Source organism: Danio rerio, chromosome 4 (assembly GCF_052040795.2).
Source record: "Danio rerio strain M-AB ecotype USA chromosome 4, GRCz13ab, whole genome shotgun sequence".
NCBI lineage: Eukaryota > Metazoa > Chordata > Actinopteri > Cypriniformes > Danionidae > Danio > Danio rerio.
In genome coordinates, this window is record NC_141024.2 from 45295350 (window position 1) to 45322692 (window position 27343).

Sequence of the window (27343 nt, forward strand, 5' to 3'; positions counted from 1 at the left end):
GACTTTTGGTGATTTTTCAAGACTTTTTATTTTTCATGATTTTTGGTGATTTTCCAAGATTTTTTTAATTTTTCAAGATTTTCCAAGATTTTTCAAGGGTTTTCGAGATTTATTCATTTTTCATTAATTTTGGTGATTTTTCAAGATTTTATCATTTTTCATGATTTTTGGTGATTTTTCAAGATTTTTTTATTTTTTTGTGATTTTTCGAGATTTTTACATTTTTCGAGATTTTTACATATTTCATGATCTTTCAAGATTTTTCCATTTTTCATGATTTTTCAAGATTTTTTCATTTTTCGTGATTTTTCGTGATTTTTCAAGATTTTCCATATTTCATGATTTTTCGGTATTTTTCAAGATTTTTCATGATTTTTTCATGACTTTCTTGATTTTTACAATTTTCATGATTTTTCAAGATTTTTTCATTTTTCATGATTTTTCGTGATTTTTTCATTTTTCGTGATTTTCCATTTTTCATGCGTCAAACGCACAAAACGCTCAATTCGCCTTGCGCGTATCGCGCTATTCGCATCGCGCCATTCGCTTCATTCGCTCCGCGGCATTCGCATGTATCGCGCCGCAGGATGTCTATTCGTGTGTTTGCATTGACTTAACATGTAAATCACTCGCACTTGACGCGCGTTCCGCGTCTGGTGTGAACGCACCATTCCTATTCTGCCTGCTTTCTTTCTCCTCACCTGAGTTTAATTAGACACACACCTGTCAATCATCATCATCACAGCACTATAAAGGCCCAATTCTGTTTTTATACCCCTACCCCTTCAAACAGAATGTGAAGGAAAGGGCTTCAAAATTTACCCCCAAGATATGGGACAGCACTACAGCACCTTCACACATCTTCATATGCTATTGCACTCTCTTCATCGACGATCGCGACATGCTAAAGTTATTCCAGTTGCTTAATTTTTTGAACGTACATTTTAGGCCTACTACAAAATTTATTTTTTCACAAAACACGATATCTGCCAGACCAGTGTCTTTACAAAGTGCGATATAACGGATATAGAATGTTCAGGTTGCTGCGCGAGCTTAGCGGCCCCTGGGAAGTGAGTCATCGCCGGTGAAGTGCTCTGAGTTTGCTCAGTAATGCAAGTAATGTTGGTCTGTCATGCCGACAAAGTATTAGATGAAGATGTAGCCTTCAACTTCACAAAAATGTATAAAAATGCTACAAAAGTAGACCAAGAAAATAATCCTGTGTCTGTCAGTCTCCGCCTCAGCCTTTTTTCATGCGCTTATCCCCCTCACAAGATACCTGTCTGCAAGGCTACATTTCCAAGTGTCCTTTGTAAATTTATTCTTAATTTCTCGCTTAATTTCTGTGAATACCGAATGAGACGATGATCACTTGTGCCAAAAGCTGTTGTGATGCGTGCGACTGTTTAAAACGTGTGCACGCTCCCTTTTCCTTGCGTGAAATTGTGACTGGAAATGCAACTATAGCCACAGTGGCTGGTCAGGCCCTGATGATGATGATTATATTGTATTGTATTATATTGTATTATATTATACTGTATTATATTATATTATATTATATTATATTATATTATAGTGAAATAATTCAATAAATATGACATGGCGAGGCGATCTGTGCAACAGAGGCAAGAACTGTGACACCGCAGCTCTGACCTCTCTGAACATTCAGGTTTGGTTTTCAGCAGCGGGGTGGAAGGAGCCTTCACTCTTTCTGTAACAAGCTACAAGTCGTTTATCAAACTAACTTAATCTTACTTATCAAACAAAACATTGATTCACTAGCTTTTCTTAATGGTATTACAATAGTAGAATATATCCTGGATTTGAAAATATTGTGTTCCTGGCCTTCACTGAGCTCAAGTAATAGTTTAATGCAGGGTTGTCCAAACTACGGCCCGTGGGCCATCTGCGGCCCGCAATCAGTTTTGTGGCAGCCCGCGAGACCTTTTTTAAATATTAATAGAATCTGGCCCGCTATACAAAAATTTACGTAATTCAATAAATAACCACCGGGTGTCGCTATCACATGCCTTCAATTAAGCCTGATTTATACTTCTGCGTCAGGTGACCGGCGTAACCCACGGCGCATGCAACGCGCGTGGCTGTGCATTTATACTTCTGCGCGCTGTCTCTGTTGGTCTGCATTAACACTTCCTAAACGCTAGTTGGCAGTGAAGTGTAAATGTTCCTTTGTGTCGAGTTTCTTCGCTACTTTTTTGCTTTTCCTGAACACTTCCGGGATGTAAAAGTGGCTCAAACTCGCTCATTTTGAGGCAGGAACTGGCGGAAGTGCAACAACTTTAACTATGAGGTGAACACAAAACAAAACTTTCCATCCGGAGCTCCTTCACGGGACTCCACACTTGTAAACAATCGCTCGCGCGGCGTCGCGCCATTCGCGCGGCTCTCGGCCCCGCCCAGACTCGTCAGCGCTACCGAGCCGACCAATCACAGAGCTTATGCTACGCGTCGTTGCGATGTGTAGTTACATTTTTTGAGAGGTGCACGTCAGTGACGGCGATGGCCACGGCGAAGGGCTATGCGTCAGCGCCGTAGCATACGCCGGTGTTTGACGCAGAAGTATAAATCAGCCTTTAGGCAGCAGTTCCTGTTTTGAAGTAAAACGAACCGAACAAACTGAAGGAAACATAATTGATAATCACGTTTTGGCGAGCCATGGCACAACCAAGAAAAAGGAAAATCAACAGTGAAAGCAGGAAATTTCAGTTACCTTGGGGCAAAGAATGTTTCTTCACAGAGGTCAGTGGAATATGTGTCTGTTTAATTTGCCAGGAATCAGTTTCAGTAATTAAGGAATATAATATTAAAAGACATTATTAAACAAAACATCAGGCTTTTACACTGGTGCCGAACGAGATCAAAAAGTAAAACAAATAGCAGATGCCCTGTCAGCTCAACAACAGCAGTTTTTTCGTAATAATAAAGTGCAAGAACATTCTACGCTGCCTAGTTATGAGGTAGCTCAGCTAATCGCACAACGCAGCAAACCCTTTAATAAAGGAGAATTTATATAGGAGTGTCTGATGAGTGATGCAACTGTAATTTGCCCAGAGAAGATTCAAGATTTTAAAACCGCATGTCTTTCTAGAAACACAGTTGGATGACAAATTAAAATAATTCCAAAACACACACACACACACACATATATATATATATATATATATATATATATATATATATATATATATATATATATATATATATATATATTTTTTTTTTTTTTTTTTTTGCATCTGGCCCTCTGCCCAAAAAGTTTGGACACCCCTGGTTTAATGTATAAAAATTGTGAATGAACTTGACTGTTGATATCTTAAATAATAAAGTCAAATAACTAACATTTCTCAAAATGGATATCTCGCTTTGCAACTAAACTCTTCACATATGTCACACATCTCAAGCTATCCAATGCTCACTGTGTGTGGTTGCTTGATTTAATAGCCAATACGTTTACCAAACAACACGATAAAGCAATAAACACCTAGATCTTGTCATATTTTCATTGTCTTTTTGTTCTTTCTAGCTTAATAAAGAACAAATAAATTCAGTATCAGAATATGTTATGCTTATATTTCTATATTTATTGCTAAATGACGATGTCAGTTTTCTATTAGCCTTGTTACAAAGTGAATGATTTCAGATTCTCAACACATTTCTGCAATTTATTTTTTCAAAACTAGGGTTGGATCAGGCACGTGCACACATAGGGCTCAACCTGTGCAGTGCACATGCCCTTTTTAGTCATGGATAGAAAGTGCCCTTCCAAAATTGATAAAAAGTGTCCCAGCGACGCAGCACACCTGGTCCCGCCCTTCAGTAGGCGCGCGACAACACCTCTCTTGAGTACGCGCGGCAACACAGCTGATCAGAACGCGCGCGACAACCCCGCTCTTCAGTACACGCGCAACATCAAACCACCTGATGCCGCTCTTCAATAAATTTGTCATGCACATGCCCTTTGGACGGTCTCTGCACGGGCCTGGGTTGGATACTCAAAAATGTCACTCAATTATATGTTATCAGAGATCATAGATATAAGAAACTCACTAAACTTAGTTTAAGCGGTCCACCCTATTTCACCAAGTCCACTCATTTCTCTCCTGGCCCCTGGCATATAGAGACAGTTTGAACAGACCTTCGAAAATTGTCTATTGTAGTTTCTGGAATACACGAGCACGTTGCTACCAATATAAGAGGGCAAATCGCGCGCCTCCATAGGAAATCATGAACTTGCGTGTAAAAGATGTAATATGTGGCCAGCTAAGTCCACTTTAAAGAAACCAGGTATATAGACGCTTACATGTAATATAATTATACAATAAATTTCCTTTTTTCCAAAAACTTCATCACGATTCACAAATCATAGAGATTATGCAACAACATTCCATATTGCATGGCGGCGCACTGTTTATTTATGGGCAAATTAAATCTAAATGAAAACACAAACTATCTTAACTGCGGTTCACAATCCATTTTAGTCAGTTTCATTGTTTTTCTATGTTCTGCCTTATTTATTTAATTATATCATGGTAGTTGTTCCAAAAGCTGGTTCCAAACAATATTCACATTAAGAGAATAATCTATAATAGAATCCTGGATGCAGTTTTGTGGGTTAACTCTTCCCTGACCCATGTACACCACTTGGAATTGTTTGAGAAAACTCTAACCATCAGTTTTAACCATTTAACCCAGTCATGACCCATGTACACCACTTCAATTATTTATGAAATCATTCACAAATCAGTTTTGGTCAGTTATCCCTTCGAGTCACTGCTTTTTTGGTTTTTTGAAAACTTTCACAGATCAGTTTAGTTCAGTTAACCCTTTCCTAAATCAAATATATTCATTTAATGATTTGTGCAAACTGTCAGAAACCAGTTTTGGCCAGTTATTTCATTTGTGAGTCACTTTTGTGCTGAGTAAGACTAAGGATGTTCCAAAGAGGGCAGCAAACATTTACAAGACAGCGATCTCAGAGAGTTTGTCTTGTTAGGATCAGAATTGGATTCATTCCCAATGGAGAGGACTTGCTATATATACCAAGGCATAAGTGCAGTTTTAATAAAACATTTTGAACCGTTTTTATCAAACAACATTGTTAATAATATTGTTTAAATCAGAGATGTGCTGTTTTTCTGATTATGCGATTGTGTAATGAAGTAGGTATTATCCAATGTGTTAGGCAGTTAAGTGTTGTGGGGGGTTCTAGGCAGAATCTCTGGATAATCATGATTTCCACAGACTGGTCTCCACATATTATAGACTTATATATATATATATATATTTTCATACATTTACTTACTAGACATTGATTCTGTCACATGACCTTGTTTATAATTAATCTGAGGAGCACACATGTCTTTTACAAATAAATGAAATAGGATGAAGTTAGTTTAACTAGACCAGATTTAGTTAGTGTGCAGGACATACAAAACAAATATTTATGGTTTTTTGCTAAACATTTTTCCATCATTTGTAGCTGGGGTAACACAGAAAGTGTTGGTTGTAGCATGGACAATGGCAGAGGAGGAATTCATGAAAACAGTTAGAGATGAATTCCCACAGCTGCAGGACAGGGAATTTACACTGTGCCAAATGAACAGCCACTGAGAAGTTATACCGTTACAGCTCTCCACAATTTGCCCTGCCACAATTAAAGCCTGCCAGGAGCTAAGGCAATCAAGATCAGCTGTGTACATACGACCCAAGGTATGAATATTTAGCTCTTTCTCTTTTAAATAACCAGATGAACAGTTGGTTCAACATATCATTATAGACAAACAAATTTGAATGTATGCCACTTGCTTATGTTGTCGACAATGTGATGTGGTAAATAGTAAAATGTACATGTGTATGCAATTTCATTCTGACACTTAGGCAGCATTTTGGCCTTTTTCAGATTTTGGAGCCAACTAGGCAGCGCAGTATACTGTAAATTTCTCAAGTGTTCAAGTCCAGGACACTGAAAACGATCAATTACAGTTTTTGTGTATGCAAGACAGTATTCCTAGTTACGTTTTTGGGTTACTTTTTCAGGTTTTGGATTCAGCTGCTGAGGAAAGTTTATCTGACACTGACAATGTTTTCAATTGTTGAAAGTTTTCAATTGCTGTGCTTTAATATTCTGAAAGCAATTAATGTATGATTTACATGTGAGAATATTTCTGTGTAATCCATAGTATTACAAATAGAAAAAAAAAAAAATATATGCAAATATAAACTGATATACATTAAGCTTAATTAATAAATTAAAAAACCCGATTTATAGATTAATTTAAAAGTACTTCATAAATAGAATTCGAGTTTAAATCTTTAAATTGCCTCAAGGTATTTTTTGTTTTCCTGTTTGTTTATTGTTGATGATTTAGTTTTATTTTCTGAATTTTGTGAATTGTGAAGATGTATATTGTTACTTTGCCCTTAAGAGGTTAAATTTGAGCTCACCACTGACCTATCAGGTGAAAGGAAATACGTGCAGCGGAACGACGTAAACAAAGTCAGTGACGTCAGAGGAAGAAACGGAAGGGAAGCGAGCGCATGGAAGCTGAGATCGGAAAGCTAATCCAGCGAGAAACGAGTGAAATCCTGTCTTTTAAACTTGACAGAACGTCTAGAAAGATATTGATAGTGATTCATCGGACCTGATTGTTTGTTGATCTTGCGATATTAAGTTGATATTGACGCGGATGCAGCGAGGACACGGATCGCGGTTGTCATCGCGTGCAATGAGATGGCGGGCCACCCAACGGATCTCGATTGAAGACATTCACGGTGAAATTGCAGCGATTGCACCTGTTGTTTAATGTTCATCTTTATGACAGAACTGTGCTGGATGACAGAGTAAGCTGGCATCACACTTTCTTCCTTTCCACCTGTACTGTGGTATGTTCTGGGCAGCAGGACGGTAGGACTCAATTTATGGATTGAAATCGAAACAATACTTTTCCTCGTGATTTCAGAGACTGATATATAAAGTCTACAAGAAAGACTGTTGGAATTAGCCTTCACTGAACCTTTTGTCATTTTTTTCTGAGAGTTATATTGTTTCATTATTGTTTTTCATTTGCACTGTATTAGTGTGAAGACAAATTGTTATTTTATTTCATAATTGTGATTTATTCATTGTCATTTGGGGTATTTATCTTTTGTTTTGGAAGCTGAGTTGAAAATTTGAGTATTTTGCTTAAACTAACATAAAATTAGCTGATACTACATGTAGTTTACTTCTAATAGAATAAAGTAATATAATTAGGACACGTCAATTAGCTATAAATAAAAATAGGTCAAACGTTGTACTTAAAATAAGCTAAAATATATATATAAAACCATAAAATTGAAATAAATAAACCAGTTTGTCAGAGAGAAAGAAAAGATTAAATAAGAGGTTTTTAAGAAAGGAAAAAAAAGAGACAATTCATTCTTTTGTTTATTTGGTTTTCATTTTTTATTTTCATTAAGAGGGTTTATTGATAACCAAGTTTCTTTTCTTTGAAAGAAGTTGTTCTTCTTTATTGTTGTTTTTTTTCCTCTGGAAAGAGAAATTAAGACAATTATTATTTTTATTTCTTTCTTTATTATATAAAGTTCATTGTAGTTGAAACTAATCTCTGTTGTCTGTTCTCTTTGGTCAGTCTCTCATTTCTGCTCCTACGAACCTACAGTACTGGTCCACGTTTTCCCTCAGGTTCACGCAGTCTAAGCAGTTGTAGTGACGTGGGTGACCTGAGGGTGGCGCTATAGTTTGGCGAGCCAGCCAGGAGCAGTAAGTAGAGAGTGACTATAGTAAGAAATCAGACGTATTTAAATAGACTTTACAACGTAAAGATGGAAATCATTGAACAGGAGAACATTAAGGTTCCAAATTCTCTTATTGTAAGCGGAACTACAGACACAGAGAGTGATACTGATCTGACCGAGCATCTAGGTAAATATGGGTGCATAAATAGAATTGTCCGCATTGACAGTCCTGGGTCCCCCCATCACAAAAATGTGATAGTTGAATATGAGAGTGGAAGTGCAGTGAAAATCCTAGAGCCCCAGTTACCATTCATTTTTGAAAATCCACATCAGGCTAATATTCAGTATGAGATCAAAGCTTTGTCCAGTATTTATGTTGAAACCGTCACTACTAGTGCCACCAAGGGCTATATGGAAAAGTTGAAAAGCATTGCAAAGCTTAGTGGTAGGCGTTTTGAGGACCTCTTACAAGAAGAGCTTTCTAAATGCAGGGAACCCGTAGCACAGGCTGATGACGATACTACAGATGTTGCCTCTGATTTGCGCTCAGGTATTCCTCAAGTTAACCCTGCTCAGGGGAGCCAGGAAATACCTATGGGTGCTGCATTTGTTCCATTAGTTGGGACGAATGTTCCTAATGTAAATCCCCCAGAGATACAGCGTGTTGTAGTTGAGCATATTGTGAAGAGTGAAGAAGCTACTTCTCACATGCATGCTCCTCTCAAGCTAAGATTCTTTTCTGGGCGGTCCCCTCGTCCAGCGAATGAGGTAGACTATGAGATTTGGCACAACAGTGTAGAACTCATGCTACAAGACCCAGCCGTGTCTGATTTAGTCAGATCTAGAAAAATTATTGACAGCCTTCTACCTCCAGCATCAGACATTGTGAGGACGCTAGGTCTGCATGCAACGCCTAGAGCTTATCTTGATCTTTTAGATTCAGCTTTCGGAACGGTGGAGGATGGTGACGAACTCTTTGCTAAGTTCTTGAGCACAATGCAGAATGCAGGAGAGAAGCCATCACAGTTTTTACAGCGATTGCAAGTAGCTCTTGCACAGGCTATTAGAAGAGGTGGTGTGCCCTCTAGTGAGGCTGATCGACACTTAGTAAGACAATTCTATAGGGGTTGTTGGGACGATGCCCTCATTTCAGAATTACAACTAGAACAAAAGAAGGCCAATCCCCCTTCCTTCTCAGAATTGTTGTTACTGTTGCGAACAGCAGAAGACAAAATTAGCACAAAAGAGCTCCGTATGAGAAAACATCTTGGTGCATCCAAGCTGCGAACATCCTCTTACTCTGTGTGCGCTTCATCGGATGAGGTTGTATCGACTCAGACTATTGTTTCAGATTTGAAAAAGCAAATTGCAGAGCTTCAGAACCAAGTTGAGGGTTTAACGAAAGCTAAAAAGCAAGCTCAGTGTGCTCCAGAGGGCAGGGTTTGTGACTTGCAAAAGCAAGTAGTAGGGTTGAAGGGTCAAATTGTTGAAGCTAAGCCAAGCAAGTCTGCAAAAACTCAATCTGCTACTAGGATGAACAAAACCCAGTCCGTGCAAACAAACTTGAGTGAAGTTGTAAGCAGTGTCCCTCTTAAGCAGCTGAGTAAACCTAAGCCCTGGTACTGCTTTCACTGCGGTGAAGACAGTCATATTGCTTCTACATGTGATCGTGATGCAAATCCTGCCTTGGTAGCTGCCAAAAGAAAGCTTTTAAAAGAGCGGCAGTCATCCTGGGAGGCACAAATGGGGTCATCCTATCGCATTCCTTTAAAATAGAATCAGCTCCAGTTGTGGGACAAACGGGGGCTGAAAAATGTAGCAGGCGTCCCAAGAATAGTAAATTTTGCAATCACCATGCTAGCAGTAGAAGCAAACCTTTTATTTTGCCTAAGGGCTTGGTAGGGGCAAAATGCACTGCTGAAGTCTCTATAGCGGGTCAAAAGTGTAGTGTTCTTTTTGACACAGGTTCGCAGGTAACCACTGTTTCTCAGACCTATTATGAACAGAATTTGTCTCATCTAGAGATAAAACTGCTTGAACATCTTGAGGTGGAAGCTGCAAATGGACAGTTTGTTCCGTATCTGGGCTATGTTGAGATTGATGTAGTGTTCCCAAAAGAATTCCTTGGAGCAGAGATCACACTTACCACTCTTGCTTTGGTCACTGCAGATACTAGCAGTAATGTTCAGTCTCCTGTTCTAATTGGTACAAACACCCTTGACTTAGCCTATGAAGCCCAGTTTGATTCTGAAGTAGCCCAGCCTTCACATGTATTACCGTATGGATTCAAAGTCGTCATGAATGTTCTCAGACACCGATTCAAGCAAAAAACCAATAGCATGATTGGACTTGTTCGAGCCCAGGGTACAAAGCCTGAAGTTGTCCCTGCAGGACAAACTCTTGTGCTTGAGGGTTCAATAAATTCCAGAGAGCTTTCCTCTGATAAGTGGGTTCTGATGGAGGCTCCTCTTCAGTCTTCCTTGCCTGGAGGTCTTTTGTGTGCATCTTCTCTTGTCACTCTTTCCCAGAGATCATTTCAGAAAATCCCAGTGATCCTGAAAAATGAAACTGAGCATGACATTTTAGTTCCTGCAAAGAGTGTCATTGCAGAATTGTATTCACTGCAGAGTGTGAATGTTAAGGAACCTGCCACAGAGTCCAACAGTCAGGGTAAAGAGTTACCACCGTACACTTTGGATTTTGGTGACTCACCAATACCTAATGAGTGGAAGGAGAGAATTTCACAAAAGTTGTGTGCGATGTCAGATGTTTTTGCTCTTCATGATTTAGATTTCGGCAAGACTGATAAAGTGACGCATCGCATAAGGCTACATGACCAAACCCCATTTAAACAGAGAGCTCGCCCCATTCACCCGCAAGATTTTGATGCTGTGCGGAAACATCTGCAGGAGTTATTAGATGCCGGTGTCATCCGGGAGTCGGAGTCCCCTTTTTCTTCACCGATCGTAGTTGTTCGGAAGAAGAATGGGGATGTCCGTCTCTGTGTTGACTACCGTAAACTTAACCTGCAAACGATCAAAGATGCTTACGCTTTGCCAAATTTGGAGGAAACTTTTTCCGCTCTTACTGGTTCTCGTTGGTTCTCTGTTTTGGACCTCAAATCTGGTTACTACCAGATCGAGGTTGAGGAGTCCGATAAGCACAAGACCGCTTTTGTCTGTCCGTTAGGTTTCTGGGAGTTCAATCGAATGCCGCAAGGGGTTACGAATGCTCCCAGTACCTTTCAAAGACTGATGGAACGGTGTATGAGCGATGTTCATTTAAAAGAGGTCGTTGTTTTTCTGGATGACTTGATAGTGTTTTCTGACACTTTAGAGGAGCACGAGCGTAGGTTGTTGAGAGTGTTGCATCGCTTGCGGGAGTTTGGGTTGAAGCTTTCTCTGGAAAAATGCAGATTTTTTCAGACTTCTGTGAAATATCTTGGGCACATAGTGTCTAGCAGTGGTGTAGAGACCGATCCAGACAAGGTTGCGGCACTGAAAACTTGGCCTGTTCCGAAAAACCTGAAGGAACTCAGATCATTTTTAGGTTTTTCAGGGTATTACCGCAGATTTATTCGCGATTATGCTGCCATTGTGAAGCCTTTAAATGATTTGACGTCAGGGTATCCGCCACATAGAAAGAGCTCTAAAGTTAGGGAACGGAGAGATTACCACAATCCCAAAGAGCCCTTTGGGAGCCGTTGGTCTGCAAACTGTCAGAAAGCGTTTGAAGCTATCATCGAAGCACTTACTACTGCTCCAGTGCTTGGTTTTGCCGATCCTAAACTTCCGTATGTTTTACATACGGACGCCAGCACGGTGGGGTTGGGAGCGGCTTTGTACCAGGAGCAAGAAGGGCAGTTAAAAGTAATTGCTTATGCCAGCCGTGGACTTTCTCAAAGTGAAGCCCGTTATCCCGCTCATAAATTAGAGTTTTTGGCCCTTAAATGGGCGGTAACTGAAAAATTCTACGATTATCTGTACGGTAACCAATTTACTGTAGTTACCGACAGTAATCCACTTACTTATGTATTAACCTCGGCTAAGTTAGATTCTACGAGCTACAGGTGGCTTTCCGCTCTTTCAGCATTTTCCTTTAAATTGCAGTATAGAGCTGGAAAACAGAACATAGATGCTGACAGTTTGTCCAGACTTCCTCATGGTGCTTTAAAAAATGATGTTGCATCTCAGAAGGAACAGGAACGAATTCGTCAATTTGCACTGAACCACCTGTTTGATGATGTCCAGACCATGTCACCTGAAGTCATTCAGGCCATATGTGATAAGCACATTGTCTATTGCAAGTCCGTGGATTGTGGTGTTACTCCTATGACTTTAGTTGAGTCCCTTGCAATCCATGTTGATGCAATCCCAGGCAGTTTTGATCATGATGAGAATAATTTTGGTTGTCCGGTAGTGCCAACATTTGGAGAGAATGATTTACAAGAAAAACAAAGATCTGACCCCATTATCCGTGAAGTCATTGTCCAGTTAGAAACAGGTGAGACAATCCCTCCTTTAGTACGGAAAGAACTTCCTATGCTCTCTTTGCTTATGAGGGAACTCAGTAAGTTGGAGTTGCAAAATGGAATCCTCTATCGGAGGAGGCATGATGGAGATACCATCACTTATCAGCTAGTTCTTCCTGAGTCTTTGCGTAGTATGGTTTTGACATGTCTACATGATGACATGGGGCATTTGGGTGTAGATCGTACACTGGACCTTGTGAGATCTAGGTTTTATTGGCCTAAAATGCTTGTGGATATTGAAAGAAAGATCCGGACCTGCCCTAGGTGTGTTTGTCGTAAATCTTTACCAGATCATGCTGCACCTTTGGTTAATATTCAAGTGACTCGACCCCTTGAGCTAGTGTGTATGGATTTTTTGTCCATTGAACCAGATTCCCGAAACACCAAAGATGTGCTGGTTATCACAGATTTCTTTACCAAGTATGCGGTTGCTGTTCCAACTTGTAATCAGAAGTCGCGTACAGTTGCTAAAGCTCTTTGGGAGAATTTTATAGTTCATTATGGAATTCCTGAAAAATTACACAGTGATCAAGGGGCCGACTTTGAGTCAAAGACTATAAAAGAACTATGCGAATTGATGGGAATTCATAAGATTAGGACAACCCCTTACCATCCCAGAGGAAACCCCGTCGAACGATTCAACCGTACTCTTTTAAACATGCTTGGTACTTTGAAAAAATGTGACAAAGTACATTGGAGTAGTTTTGTGAAACCTCTTGTTCATGCGTATAACTGCACCAAGCATGATTCCACTGGGTTTAGCCCCTATGAATTAATGTTTGGAAGGCAGCCGCGGTTACCTATAGATTTGGCATTTGATGTTCCGCTGAACAGAGAGGAGTACAAAACTCATTCGCAGTTTGTGCATGATTTGAAGTGTAGGTTGAAAAAAACGTATGATTTGGCAATGAAAAGTACTGCTAAAGTTGGAGAAAGAAACAAAGCTCGTTTCGATAAGCATGTTGTTGAATCTGTTTTAGACATTGGGGATAGGGTCCTGGTAAAAAACGTGCACTTGAGGGGAAAACAGAAGTTGGCAGACAAGTGGGAATCACTTGTATATGTTGTTGTGAAAAGAGCGGGTGATCTCCCAGTGTACACTGTCAAGCCAGAGGGTAAAGAAGGCCCTCTAAGAACGCTTCACAGAGACCTTTTGCTGCCTTGTGATTTGTTACAGTTACCTGAGGAAGTACTTGCGTTGCCCAGTACTCGGAAACGTCCTCCAACTCGTAAAAACCCCTGTAACAAAGTACAAGACCAGGTAGATTTTGACTCTGATGATGATGACAGCAGCTTAGAGCTGATGCACAGTGATCTTCTAATACCGACGAACATAACGTTTACTGAGGTTTATGAAGCTGGAACCGGGCCACAAACTGAGGTTCCCTCAATTCCAATAGTTCAAGACACTGTCGGTCACATTTCAACTGAAAATCTACCTGTTTCAGCAGACAGTCCGATCGAATGTTTACCTGAAATAGAGAATTTTCAAATAGACAATGCACCTACCTTGAATGTTCTACCTGTTGATGATCCAGATGTTGTAGAGTCTGATGAAAACTTACCTGCAGAGGTTCCTGTCAATTTAGGTGACCAGCAAATACCTGTAGGGGAAACTGTAAAAGTTAGTGAGCATGAAACTGAAACGAAGAAACATGAAAATGATGGTAATGTTATCAGGAAGTCTGATAGAGTTAGGCAGAAACCACGGATTTTTACTTATCCTGAATTGGGTAACCCGTTGGTCTCTATAGTGCAGTCTCTTTCAGAGTCTTAGCACGGCTGTGACTGACTCCATCATTGAAAACAACAGCTTTACAAAGGCAGCTGATGCAGTAGTCACACAGCCTGTTAGTTTCATGCACAGAGACGTGCATAGAGTTAACGGGGGAGGGTGTAATCCATAGTATTACAAATAGAAATAAAAGAAAAATATATGCAAATATAAACTGATATACATTAAGCTTAATTAATAAATTAAAAAACCCGATTTATAGATTAATTTAAAAGTACTTCATAAATAGAATTCGAGTTTAAATCTTTAAATTGCCTCAAGGTATTTTTTGTTTTCCTGTTTGTTTATTGTTGATGATTTAGTTTTATTTTCTGAATTTTGTGAATTGTGAAGATGTATATTGTTACTTTGCCCTTAAGAGGTTAAATTTGAGCTCACCACTGACCTATCAGGTGAAAGGAAATACGTGCAGCGGAACGACGTAAACAAAGTCAGTGACGTCAGAGGAAGAAACGGAAGGGAAGCGAGCGCATGGAAGCTGAGATCGGAAAGCTAATCCAGCGAGAAACGAGTGAAATCCTGTCTTTTAAACTTGACAGAACGTCTAGAAAGATATTGATAGTGATTCATCGGACCTGATTGTTTGTTGATCTTGCGATATTAAGTTGATATTGACGCGGATGCAGCGAGGACACGGATCGCGGTTGTCATCGCGTGCAATGAGATGGCGGGCCACCCAACGGATCTCGATTGAAGACATTCACGGTGAAATTGCAGCGATTGCACCTGTTGTTTAATGTTCATCTTTATGACAGAACTGTGCTGGATGACAGAGTAAGCTGGCATCACACTTTCTTCCTTTCCACCTGTACTGTGGTATGTTCTGGGCAGCAGGACGGTAGGACTCAATTTATGGATTGAAATCGAAACAATACTTTTCCTCGTGATTTCAGAGACTGATATATAAAGTCTACAAGAAAGACTGTTGGAATTAGCCTTCACTGAACCTTTTGTCATTTTTTTCTGAGAGTTATATTGTTTCATTATTGTTTTTCATTTGCACTGTATTAGTGTGAAGACAAATTGTTATTTTATTTCATAATTGTGATTTATTCATTGTCATTTGGGGTATTTATCTTTTGTTTTGGAAGCTGAGTTGAAAATTTGAGTATTTTGCTTAAACTAACATAAAATTAGCTGATACTACATGTAGTTTACTTCTAATAGAATAAAGTAATATAATTAGGACACGTCAATTAGCTATAAATAAAAATAGGTCAAACGTTGTACTTAAAATAAGCTAAAATATATATATAAAACCATAAAATTGAAATAAATAAACCAGTTTGTCAGAGAGAAAGAAAAGATTAAATAAGAGGTTTTTAAGAAAGGAAAAAAAAGAGACAATTCATTCTTTTGTTTATTTGGTTTTCATTTTTTATTTTCATTAAGAGGGTTTATTGATAACCAAGTTTCTTTTCTTTGAAAGAAGTTGTTCTTCTTTATTGTTGTTTTTTTTCCTCTGGAAAGAGAAATTAAGACAATTATTATTTTTATTTCTTTCTTTATTATATAAAGTTCATTGTAGTTGAAACTAATCTCTGTTGTCTGTTCTCTTTGGTCAGTCTCTCATTTCTGCTCCTACGAACCTACAGTACTGGTCCACGTTTTCCCTCAGGTTCACGCAGTCTAAGCAGTTGTAGTGACGTGGGTGACCTGAGGGTGGCGCTATATCTGCATTCAACATGATGTCCCCTTATTGTTTTCAGGTTCTGGAGCCAGCTGAAGTTGAAAATTACCCTAAGGATGACAATGTAATTGTTTTAAGTGTTACATCTTAAGACTTAAAGAACCAATGTATGATTTACATGTGGCAGTTTTTCAGAATGCAAAGCAGTGATTCCAAATAACAAGATTTTGTGCTTTTTCAGATTGCAGATGTTGCTGTGGATGACAATGAACTACCAAATAACAATGTAAATATACTATTTTCAATTTTAAGATACTACATGGAATATGCATGTCAGTTTTTTAGAGGTGACTTTTTTTTTTTTTGAGCCAGCTGATGATAATTTTTTTTTTTGGCCAGTATGCTTTAAAATAATTAAGGCTTTTAAAAATTATAAGTAAAGCTAAGTAGACAATACACTGTCAGTGGGCGCCGTCTTTCGGATGAGACGTTAAACTGTGGTCCTGACTCTCTGTGGTCATTAAAAATCCCATGGCACTTCTCGTGAAAGAGCAGGGGTCTATCCTCGGTGTCCTGGCCAAAGTCCCTCTATCGGCCCTTACGATCATGGCCTCCCAATCATCCCCTACCACCGAATTGGCTCTATCACTGTCTCTCCTCTCCACCAATAGCTGGTGTGTGGTGAGCGCACTGGCGTCGTTGTCCTGTGGCAGCCGTCGCATCATCCAAGTGGATGCTGCACACTGGTGGTGGTGTGGAGAGACCCCCCCTCATGATTGTGAAGCGCTTTGGGTGTATGGCCATACACAATAAATGCGCTATATAAATACACATTACATTACATTACAAGTATATTTTAATCATTTAATATTATTTCCCAATTTCTGTTTAATGGAGAGATTTTTCTCAACACATTACTAATCATAATATTTTAGTAAGTTCTATAATTTTTAATATTTTATATTGTAATAAGTAATTTTTTAAATGTTTGACGTAATGAAAGCACATAATATTTGACTTGATGTTATTAAGATATCAGTATTGAGCTTAAAGTGACATTTAAAGGCTTAAATATGTTAATTAGGCAAGTAAGGGTTATTACTCAAGTCAATTTATAACAATGGCTTGTTCTGTAGACAAAATATATATATATATATATATATATATATATATATATATATATATATATATATATATATATATATATATATATATATTGCTTATAGGAAATACTGTGAAAAATCCTAATAATGTGATTTGGGCTAATAATTTTGACTTCAGCTGTACAATCAATTAACATTTTACATTTATCTAAATACTACCCGGTGGCTCACCTTTTCATTTTTACATTTTCAAATGCATCAGGAAAGAAGGAGACAGCAGAAAATGCGATGTAGAAAAGTATGTTTAACTTGGATGTATCTAGATCATTACTGTTTTCTGTGTATAACTAAAGACTCTGTACTCTTTAAAAAGGCAATAGAGGATCGCCAGATGTAAATATATCTGCACTTGTTGAGTCGGCTGATGGAGTCACATTACAATTCAAATACCCAGATGGGAGAATTATGAAGAGGACATTCAAAGTCACGCAGCCTTTTCAGGTTAATAACCATTTCACTTGTGTACATATTTATTGGAAAAAAAAATAAATCCATTACAGACCTTTTATTTTATTTCTTTCACAGGACTTGGTTGCATTTGCTGGTCTGGATGAGATCGCAAGTGAGATTTTCTCTCGCTATCTCCCTTATATAGCAATTTGGGAGGTACACTACAGGACCATGGCATAGTAGGACGTTCTACATTTTGTGTTGTGATTGTCCTCTGATGAAATACAGGTTAAAAAAAGTGTTTTGTTACATTATGTGATAATTACAAATGATAATTAACAGCGTGAATCATCGTCTTGATTATTTGTTTGTTTACTTTAAAAGTTAACCTAGGAAGCAGCTCTAAAGCATTTTATACACGTGATTTGAGCCCATTTCATTCTGTGATATTTAGACTTTTGTGTTCTGCGTTTAGTAATTGTACAATCTGTTAGCTTACTCACTTTTTGGGACTATTCCTTTACACTGGCCTTAACTCAAAAGCAAACACTAAAAAAAACTTTTTTTTAAGTAAAAGATCTTTACCATTAAAGTTTACATTTCTGTCAGATTTGTTTGTAGTGCTGTCTGTCTTATTGTTATGATTTATATATTACATTCTGTCATATATATAAATTAAACAGACAAGTTAAGATTGGGATTTCAAATATTTGTATGAAATTTACTTATAATAAATGTTATCATTTCAGGAAATTCTAAACAAAACTGCCATGTCATCAAATGGACTGACACCTGCCATGTCTCCCACACACTCCTCCATTCTAACCTTGACCTTTCATTTCTCCCCCTCACCCTTCTATATCACTCCCACATCTCTCCCTCTCCCCCCACAGCCCTCCATGTCCCCTCCACACCACTCTAATTCCTTCTTTGCAGGTCACCATGGTTAACAATGAAAGAACAAAGATTTCAAGCATCACCCTCCTTTTAACATGTCAAGTCTGCCATTCTAACCCAATCAGCCTGACATAATGATCTCCAGCCTTGTGCTCGTCAACATTCTCACCTGAGTTAACAAGACAATTACTGAAATGATCTCAGCAGGTCCTTTAATGACAGCAATGAAATGCCGTGGAAAGTTTTTTTAGGATTAAGTTCATTTTCATGGCAAAGGAGTATGCAATTCATCTGATCACTCTTCATAATGTTCTGGAGTATATGCAAATTGCTATTATAAAAACTTAAGCAGCAACTTTTCCAATTTCCAATATTTATGTAATTCTCACAACTTTTGGCCACGACTAAATACAGGGTAACAGTGCAGTTAAGCTTTAACCCTAATTAAACACACCTGATCAAACTAAATCTAAAGGTTGAAGAAGGGCTGGAACTAAATTCTGCTGGGCTGCGGCCCTCCAGGAGTTTGACACCCATGGTGCATAGCATATTTTCAAAGCAACTGCCTACATTTATCACAAACATGCACATATTGTTAAATAAAAACAATAAAATATACAAACTTCATCCAAAGCAAAAAAATTATAATAAATAATCTGATCCTAATGTCGTGCCAAACCTGCAGTAATAATAAAAAACACAACAAGTAACCTGATTTATACTACGTATTTATTTAGGAAAGCCTTTATACTATACTGTTAATGCCACTTTTACTTACTTCATTTGAAATTTTCCTGACAAACTCATTGAGTCTCAGTAAAAATGTATGGACGTGCTGTTTAAGATATATATTTTAACTAACATATTTTAACTAGTTATTTAGCAAAATACTAATATTCAGATTAAAGTGCAATTTAAAAGCTTAACTATAGTTTAAACTAGGCAAATTAGATTAATTATATGAAAAGTAAACAATGTTATAAGAATTATTGTGATAATTTCTTTGCTCTGAGTGAATATTTTTGCCTTTAAATGCATCTCGTCCATATATATATATATATATATATATATATATATATATATATATATATATATATATATATATATATATAGCAACATGAAGCATCAGAGTAGATAGGGCATTAATGGTTGAACAGTAATTTATCATTTATTATCACAGCAACTTTCTGTAATGGGTACATAAAGTAAATTACTGTAATTTATTCTTTGCACTACACAATTTCATACAAATCCTCCTTTTACTGTAAAATACTGTTACCTTTCATTACAGCAAAACACTGGCTATTTTACAGTTATTTACTGCATAATCTACAGTAAGGGTTAACTGTAGCATAAATGGAGAACAGGCTGGACAGTCGAACACTCTTAAGTCCACAGAGCTGATCAATTACAAACTGACAGTATCTCCACTCAAAATAGCTTCTTTGAAATGCAACAGCACAGATCTTTCCATCCTAAAAAACAACAAAAAAACCATAAACCCCATAAGCAAATATTGCACTGCCAAAACTGAGAAAGAAATTATTCTGAAAATGTTTTAATAGATACTCGGCCAAAGAACTCTGTCTGCTGTTCCAGTAAACTTGTAAAGGGCTGTTTGGACATTCCAGGAGCAGTCAGCTTCCTGTGGTCATAGGACACAAAGACTTTTATTTTGTAAATTGTTTCACAACTTGCTGTGGCAGGCCAGCATCCAACGCGGATCAACAGTGGGATGTTGGTAGCTCTGCTCATGTTACATTTTAAGCATGAGAATTCTGGCAAGCTGACATTGTAACGACCTATTGAAATAAAGTATATATAATACATTTATAATAGAAATATTAAACAATGTTTTTAAATGCTCTCAGCTTACCATCAATTCCTATGAGAATTCCCTTTTTACCCTCTGACACCACAATGGAATCAGTGGCACAGTTGCAAATTTCGTCAGGTGTCTCAAGGGGCAAAATGCCATCTGGAAACAAATTTCAAACTTTACTGTAATTAGCATTGCTGCATCATTATTATAACAGAAATTCATACAATAAGTTTCAAGATTATGAACAAAAGAAAAAAAAACGTACATGCCTTTTTCTTCAAATAGAATTTGTCCTTTGCTATCCACCTTGATCAAAGTAGTTGGGGATATGGGCCTTAAAAATCCTTCCACATCAGTTTCACGGTTGTGAAGTTTTCTTTTGTGGAGCAAAATATCACAGTCTGGACATAATAGCTGTTTGGGAATGCAGTCTTTACAGCCAATAACAGATTGCTTCAGTAGGCTGTGCTGGCACTGCCTAATCTCTGTATATTCAGCAGACAATAAAGAATCCAACATTAAGAACAATCCAGCCTTAAAGCTGCCCACTTTTTAGACTGCTCAATGCGAATTGCCCATATGTTTGAGAAAGTCGGAATTGAACAATGTCATCAGTGTCACCTAGAAGGTCCGCAATTTCTTGATGAAGAGTTTCTGTATTAGGAAACAATACATGTAATTATAGTGTTTATGGCAGTTGGTTTAGACTGACCATTACAGGGAAATACTTACAAATGTTTTCCGCTGCTGTCCAAACAGTGTGAGCAGACAGTGATGGACCTTCAAATAAGAACAATGGGGCAAATAACACAATAGTAATAATAACCATGCACGACTAGTTACTTTGAAAATTGTTGGTGTCATTACTCACTATGATAAATGTCTCTTTGCCCAGATTCCAAAGATAAGGACATATCTGAACTATTGATCACTGTAGCTAAAAAATATTGGGATTTATAAAATTATACATTACAGAAAATGTATGATGGTGCTACACATTATAAGAAATATGTATGTGTCCACTACAATAATACACAATATGCTAAAACTTATTATAGCCAAACCATCGCAAATGTTTGCCTTTGAAGATATCTGCCTTCTCTGTTTAGGCACAAGATGACCAAACTGATCCCTCTCCACAAATGAAACTGGTTTGAGAAGGGTGCTGCAGGCACGTTTGGTCTTCTGTGTATTTAACTAAAAAGACATATATAGGATGTTAAGCAAGAACTTGGATATCTATTAACAACTAACACACTAAGATTCAATGAAGCTATTAAAATAGTATGAAAATAAATTGCTTGAAAAAAAAATACTTGTGGAAGGTTAAACGTTTGCAGAACTTGTTCAGGTTCCCTGGTCGCTGCTACAAGTGCAGAATTTGCTGCTTTTCAAGCTCCCTTGTAAGAATGGCAGCTTCCTGATATAACTGGTCAAAATTTAACTTCTGACAAGATGCCATATTGAAAAGAAAAAAAAGTGAAAATATAAACTGTGTGTTATACTATATTACTGAGGACCAAATTGGGACAAAACACCTTTTAAGTGAGTATATGATGAGTAAATAATTATGTTTTCATATTTCGAATTATATGTTGCTAATGAAATGGATTTTAGTTTTCTAAACACTTTTGTGTGTGTGTGTGTGTGTGTGTGTGTGTGTGTGTGTGTGTGTGTGTGTGTGTGTGGCCACCCCCTGTAAAAAATTCTAGCTCCACCACTGCTAAACGTTACATTATTGTACACGTTGTACTGTAAATCGTTTTATGCATTTTTTTGCATGTAATATTTAAACTTGATTAAATGAGAGTCGTGTGAGTTGCATGTAAGTTAATGTTTAAACTTGATTAAGTGGGGGATGGGAGGTTGTGTCACAGGGTGTAGGGGAGGGGTGCCTCATATGCTTTCGCTGATAGTTCCTCTGCTCTTTCTGACATACTATGATATTAATGCGTTGATGTAGTCGTGTACATGTATTACTCATCTTATTCTTTATGTATGCCTTATTATTGATTTATTGACCTATTGACTGTTATGCTACAGTATACTACATATATTTATATGTTGTTTATACCTCTATTTTTTCTTATATTCTACATTAAGTTGTTCAATTTAATGTAATAACATAGTGTGAAAATATGACCTTGATTTATTAAATCTGGACATATAAAAATTTTAACCATTATAAAAAAATAATAGGTGAAATCAACATTTGATGCTCATCTCAGAATTAGATTTTAAGCAAAAAAATGTAAAAATACCCATGTGTTTTACTTGTTTAACTTGTAAAACTTTTTAGGACATTTAGGACATCAATATACATGCCTTCTGTTTATTCTTTCTATTAGAATATCTTGAGTACTCAAATCAGCAGTAAAAGTTCACAAAAAAAAAATTGTTTTGTAGTGTACAGGGCCTGAACTTAAACATATAATTTTGTAAATGGGGATTTATTTACTTTGTAAGGGATCTGTAATAAGCAATGTTTAAAATGTATTAAAGACAAATATGAAAAGACAAACACATTTGAAGACATGATACTGTCATACTAAAAACATTTTCTTTTATATTAAAATGTTTTTTACATGAAGATTTTTATGTTAAATGCAGGTGTTAGCACAGGTGGGGCTGGGTAAAATGTTGCACTGTGTTGTAGACAATAGCCGTGTTTAAGTGTGTGAGGTGCTGCACATATTGATCATGTAGGACATCAGTGATCGTCAAACAGAGCTGAAATTATAATTTTACTCTAGAATTTGCCACTACAACCATCACCTCATCTAATACAGCCAGAATCCAGTCGTAGTATTTGATAACCAGTCCTCCTCCTTCAAGCGTTTAGCAAATATTTCTTAGACATGCCGGTTACCACTTTACAATATTGGGAAGATTAGGACTTTTTTATTTAGTATCATCTTATTTGTCGGTGAAAACATGAAAAATGACATAATGACAAAATTATTTGTCAATGACATGTTTTTCATTGACAAAAATAAAGAAATGAACACAAAAAGAAATGAACACTTGTTTCAGGTGATAAATAGACTGTGGGATAAGAATGATATAGATTTTTTAACTGTGCTTAGATTCTCCTATTTAAACCTGTTAAAATGTCAAAGTTAAATATTTATATTTTCTTAACAGGAACAGTCAAACAACAAAGGTGAGCTGCCAACAGAGAACGGGTCTGCTGAGAAGAGTGACTTACAAACAGAACGTGTCTGCTGTGAAGAGTGACTTAGAAACAGAGAAAGGGTCTGCTGAGAAAAATGACTTATAGAAACAGAGCAAGGGTCTGCTGAGAAGAGTGACTAAGAAACAGAACGAAATCAGTAAACAGGATTCAAGTGAATCAGAAACGTAGTGAATAAGTTCCATCAGACAAAGAGAGCACTGGTGATGAGCTTGATTCAGAAAGGGAGTGAGGGGTGCAATTAAACACTATTGACACATTGATTCCTTCAGATAAGGATTATTTACGTACAAGCAAGAGAAAAAAGATGACAATCAAAACAACTGTTAATTATAATTAACGGGGATTTACAAGAAAATGGAACAAAAAGCAGTACTGTTTGTACTGTCAGAAACCCCAGAGCAAAATATCAAAACATCTTGAAAAACGGCATGCCAGTGAACCTGAGGTTTCAAAAGCTTTTTATTTTCCAAAACACTCTAAAAAGCGAAAAGATCTTCTAGAGGGAATTCAGAATAAAGGAAACTATTTTCACAACGTAGAGGTTTTGGAAAAGAAGGATGGAAAATTGTAACTTGGCGTCAGCCAACCGTGGCTGCAGACATTTCAGATTTTCTTCCTTGCCCTCAGTGTCTTGGGTTTTTCATGAAGAAAGATTTATGGAAACACTCAAAGGCATGCAGAGCAGAGACGGTTGTTAAACGAAAAAAAGAAGAGTGCAATCCACTGCAGCTTGCCTTCTACCTATGGGGTCAGACACCCCTGCTGGTATTAGAACACTTTTGATGAGTATGTGTTAGGACAGTATCACCACAGCAATAACAGAGGATCGCTTGATCAAGTTGTTTGGCAAATCAATTTGTACAAAGTGCGGCCACAATCGAGCTCAGCACCCATACATTTTACAAGGTGAAAGAGCTATCCAAGTCAGTGGAAACATTAAAGAAACTGTGTGTTCCTCAAAACTTTGTTCTGGCGATCACTGAATGCAAGGAGGTAACCAGCTACAATGCTAAATTAAATATTTTTAATAATCTTTTAGCTCTCAAAATAGGTTACTCATTAAAGAAGGCATGTCAGATAAGCTTAGGCCAGAGTCTTATGTCAGGAGACACTGAGATAGAAAGGAATGTAAAAAACTTCATCAAACTTATTGACAGTCACTGGAGAACGTTCGAGGTTACTAAAGTAACCCTTCGTTCCCCGAGGAGGGGAACTCCAGCACTATAAGTGGATTTGATGTTCTAAATCCACGTATGGGAGGATTCGTTTCCGAAGGAAAACGTTTTGGGAGTTGCTAGTGTCTAGATAATCCTAGGAATATACGACTGTACGTTGGGAAGCGTGCCATCCCAGTAGGAAGGTCGCTGCGGAGACCATCCGCACCCAATAGGGAAACAAATGGAATTACATATGGACTAACCCTGAGAAGGGGGAGTGCGCATAAGAAGGTGTTTAGCGGATGGTGGACCCGTGCTTTCCCTCAGTGGGGGGGGGACTTAACCGTGGCGGAAAAGCATATGGGGATCACCAGCAGGGATCGGCCACAGCAGGCACCTATACCCAAAACGCGGGCTGACCAGCGGGCAGACCTACAACGTAGTGGGCCAGCAAGTGACTCCTCCGCTGAGTCAGTGCTGGGGGCCTCGGAGGAATCTGCAGGGCTCACCGAATGGGGAGCTTTACTGACAGACAGGAGGGTGCACATCTCTCTGTGTTAGGGAAAAAAAGGCACCGCAAGCGTTCTACAACACCTACCGAGTTGTTTCTTCAATCACCAAAGGTCCCTAACACCCTTGAGGAAACCGGCTCCACTTGCAGATTATAAAACCTTGCAAATGTGTTGGGTGTCGCCCAGCCCGCAGCTCTACAATGTCTGTTAAAGAAGCGCCGCGCGCACACGCCCAAGAGGATGCAACGCTCCGAGTGGAGTGCGCACACACTCCCGGGGGGCGCGGCTGACCTCTGCTCAAATAAGCACATGAAATGGCCTCCACAATCCAGTGGGATAAACGTTTAGACACGGCACTTCCCTGCTGCCGTCCGCCATAACAGACAAAGAGCTGCTCAGAAGATCTAAAGTTCTGAGTACGGTCCACATAAATGCGCAGGGCGCGAACTGGACAAAGTAAGGACAGGGCTGGGTCTGCCTCCTCCGGGGGCAGCGCTTGCAGGGTTACTACCTGATCTCTATAGGGAGTGGTAGGAACTTTGGGCACATAACCCGGGCGGGGTCTCAGGATAATGTGAGAAAATCCCGGCCCGAATTCCAGGCACGAGTCACTGACCGTAAATGCCTCCAGTTCCCTGACCCTCTTAATGGAGGCCAACGTGACCAGCAGAGCTGTCTTCAGGGACAGAAATCATAAAGATACTGTATCGAGTGGCTCGAAGGGATCAAATCGCAGGCTTGTGAGAACGAGGGCGAGATCCCAAGAGGGCGTGAGAGGGGGGCGAGTTGGATTAATTCGCCTAGCGCCTCTGAGGAACCGGATGATGGGGTTATGCTTTCCCACGGTGCCGCCAGTCACCGCGTCATGGTGATCGGAGATGGCGGCAACGTACACCTTGAGAGTGGAGGGCGACAGCCTGCTATCCAGCTTCTCTTGAAGGAAAGATAGCACAACACTGATCTGGCAAGATCGGGGGTCTTCTCTGCGAGAGACATACCATTCAGTGAATAGACTCCACTTCAGGGCGTCGGCGCGCCTCATGGAGGGGGCTCTAGCCTGAGTGATGGTATCAACTACCGCGGGCGGCAGGTCACCTAAGTCTTCCTCGCGTCTATGGACCACACATGGAGGTTCCAGAGATCGGGGCGAGGGTGCCAGATGGTGCCTTGTCCCTGAGAAAGTAGGTCCTCTCTCAAAGGGATCTGCCACGGGAGGGCCATCGCGAGGAGGGAGAGCTCTGATATCCAGGTCCGGTTGGGCCAGAGGGGCGCAACTAGCAGAACCTTCCTGACCTTGCACAGTAACTGCGCAATCAGGCTCACTGGGGGAAACGCATACTTGCGTATGCCCCGAGGCCAGCTGTGGGCCAGTGCATCCGTGCCGAGAGAGCCTTCGGTCAGTGAATAAAATAACTGGCAATGAGCATACTCGGGGGAAGCAACAGATCGATCTGGGTCTCCCCGAACCACGCCCATATCAGCTGGACAGACTCGGGGTGGAGTCTCCATTCTCCAGAGTGAATCTGCTGCCGTGAGAGCACATCGGCTGCACGGTTGAGCATACCTGGGATGTGAATGGCGCGCAGCGACTACAGCCGCGGGTGACTCCAGGGGAGCAGACGGCGGGCGAGCTGAGACATGCGGCGAGAGCGCATACCCCCCAAGCGGTTGATATACGCTGCTGCCGCCGTACTGTCCGTCCTGACCAGCACGTGTTGCTGCTCCAGCACCGGAGAAAAATGGCGGAGAGCAAGGAACACTGCCAACAGCTCTAGGCGATTGATATGCCAACGCAGCTGGGCACCTACCCACAGCTGCATGCCCGCGACACACGGCTCCCCAGCCTGTGCTGGAAGCATCTGTTGAGACAACAATATGACTGGACGCCTGACCCAGAGGCACACCGGCCTGCAGGAACGAGGGGTCATTCCAGGGGCTGAGGGTGCGGCGACACAGCGCAGTAACAGAGACTCGGTGTGTACCCGCATGCCATGCGCATCTTGGAACTCGATCTTGAAGCCAGTGCTGAAGTGGTCTCATATGGAGCAATCCGAGCGGCGTGACAGCCTCAACGGAAGCCATATGCCCCAGGAGCCTCTGAAATATTTCCGTGGGACCACTAATTTGCTGTCGAGCTCCCTCAGACAGTTAAGCAGCAGGCGAGCGCGCTCTCCGGAGAGGCGCGCTACCATGGTGACCGAGTCCAGCTCCATTCCGAGAAAAGAGATCCTCTGCACCGGGGCGAGTTTGCTCTTTTCCCAGTTGACCTGCAACCCCAATAGGCGGAGATGCCGGAGCACCTCGTCTCTGTGCGCAGTCAATTGCTCCCGAGAGTGGGCTAGAATCAGCCAGTCGTCGAGATAATTGAGTACGCGGATGCCCGCGAGCCGCAGGGGCACTAGGGCACCCTCCGCGAGTTTGGTGAAGACCCGCGAAGACAGAGAGAGCCCGAAGGGGAGGACCTTGTACTGCCATGCTTGACCTTTGAACGCAAA

The 27343-nt window shown here is 39.6% G+C and overlaps 1 protein-coding gene and 1 pseudogene across 1 annotated transcript in view; both read right to left on the reverse strand.

The window, feature by feature from the left end:
* Nucleotides 1–27343, reverse strand: part of LOC103910934 (uncharacterized) — a 492719-nt gene that overhangs the window by 341641 nt on the left and 123735 nt on the right. The gene's annotated exons all lie outside the window — the stretch shown is intronic.
* LOC148681431 (uncharacterized) lies at nt 19320–22755 on the reverse strand (annotated as a pseudogene).